The sequence below is a fragment of the Arachis duranensis genome, chromosome 6, assembly GCF_000817695.3.
Source record: "Arachis duranensis cultivar V14167 chromosome 6, aradu.V14167.gnm2.J7QH, whole genome shotgun sequence".
NCBI lineage: Eukaryota > Viridiplantae > Streptophyta > Magnoliopsida > Fabales > Fabaceae > Arachis > Arachis duranensis.
The window spans coordinates 16,098,910-16,100,822 of record NC_029777.3 but is presented as its reverse complement, the minus strand read 5'-3'; positions in this window follow the sequence as shown (position 1 = coordinate 16,100,822).

Genomic DNA, 1,913 nt, shown 5'->3' with positions numbered 1-1,913 from the left:
TGTCTCTTCCTTGCCTTTGTTGCTCCTCCCTCATAGCTCTTTGATCTTCTCTAATATCATGGAGAATGATGGAGTGCTCTTAGTGTTCCACCCTTAATTGATCCTTGTTTGCTCCATCCTCTTCTTAGTAATGTGCTTGTCCTCTTCAATGAGGATGTCTCCTTCTATGACAACTCCAGCTAAGTAGCATAGATGGCAAATGAGATGAGGAAAAGCTAAACGCCAACCTTATGTTCTCCGGACTGAGATCTAAGCATTTCCCCCAAACCATTGTAAGATAATTCTTTGGATTCGGGTTCATACTTTGATCATGGTTCCTAGTGATCCATGCATTGGCATAGAACTCTTGAACCATTAAGATTCCGACTTGTTGAATGGGGTTGGTAAGAATCCCAACCTCTTCTTTGGATCTCATGTCGGATCTCCGGATACTCATTTTTCTTAAGCATGAAAGGAACCTCAGGAATCACCTTCTTCTTGGCCACAACTTCATAGAAGTGGTCTTGATGGGCTTTTGAGATGAATCTCTCCATCTCCTATGACTCAGAGGTGGAAGCAATTTTCTTCCCTTTCCTCTTTTTAGAGGTTTCTCTGGCCTTAGGTGCCATCAATGGTTATGGAAAAACAAAGAAAGCTATGCTTTTACCACACCAAACTTAGAATATTTCTCACCCTCGAGCAAAAGAAGAAAGAATAGAAGAAGTAGAAGAAGATATGGAGGAGAGGGAGAGATGTGTGGGTTTCGGCCAAGGGGGAAAAGAGAGGGTAGTGTTGTATGAAAATGAAGAAGGATGGGGGGTTTATATAGTGGAGGGAGAGGGGTTTAGGTTCGGTCATTTAGGGTGGGTTTGGGTGGGAAAGAGATTTTAAATTTGAAGGTAGGTGGGGTTTATGGGGAAGAGTGATTGAAGTGATTGGTGAAGGATATAATGTTATTAGATTATGTGAAGAAGAGAGAGGTGGGGTAGGTAGGGATCCTGTGGGGTCCACAGATCCTGAGGTGATCCTGGGGGGTCCACAGATCTTGAGGTGTCAAGGATTTCTCATTCCTGCACCTTTTAGGCGTGTAAAACGCCCTCTGTATGTAATCCTGGCGTTTAACACCAGACTGTAGCTTGTTTCTGGCGTTAAACGCCCAGATGTAGCCTATTTCTGGCATTTAACGCCAGCTTGATGCTTATTTCTGGCATTAAACGCCAGCTTGGTGCTTGTTTCTGGCGTTAAATTCCAGACAGAAGCTTGTTTCTGGCGTTTAAACGCCAGACAGCTCTTCCTCCAGGGTGTGCTTTTTCTTCTGCTGTTTTTGATTCTATTTTTAATTTTTGCAATTATTTTGTGACTCCACATGATCATAAACCTAATAAAACATAAAAGAATAATAGAAATATAGATAAATAAAAATTGGGTTGCCTCCCAATAAGCGCTTCTTTAATGTCAATAGCTTGACAGTGAGCTCTCATGGAGCTTCACAGATGTTCAGAGCATTGTTGGGACCTGGCTTCTCATGGAGCCTCAGAAATACTCAGAACCGTGTTGGAACCTCCCAACACCAAACTTAGAGATTGAATGTGGGGGTTCAACACCAAACTTAGAGTTTGGTTGTGGCCTTGGTGCACGAAATTGTGATCATCAATTGTGCCATCAACATGTTACGCTCTATTGCAATCTCAACTCTTTATCACAACTTCGCACAACTAACCAGCAAGTGCACTGGGTCGTCCAAGTAATAAACCTTACGCGAGTAAGGGTCGATCCCACGGAGATTGTTGGTATGAAGCAAGCTATGGTCATCTTGTAAATCTCAGTCAGGCAGATTCAAATGGTTATGAATGATTTATGAATAAAGCATAAAATAAAGATAGAGATACTTATGTAATTCATTGGTGAGAATTTCAGATAAGCGTATGGAGATG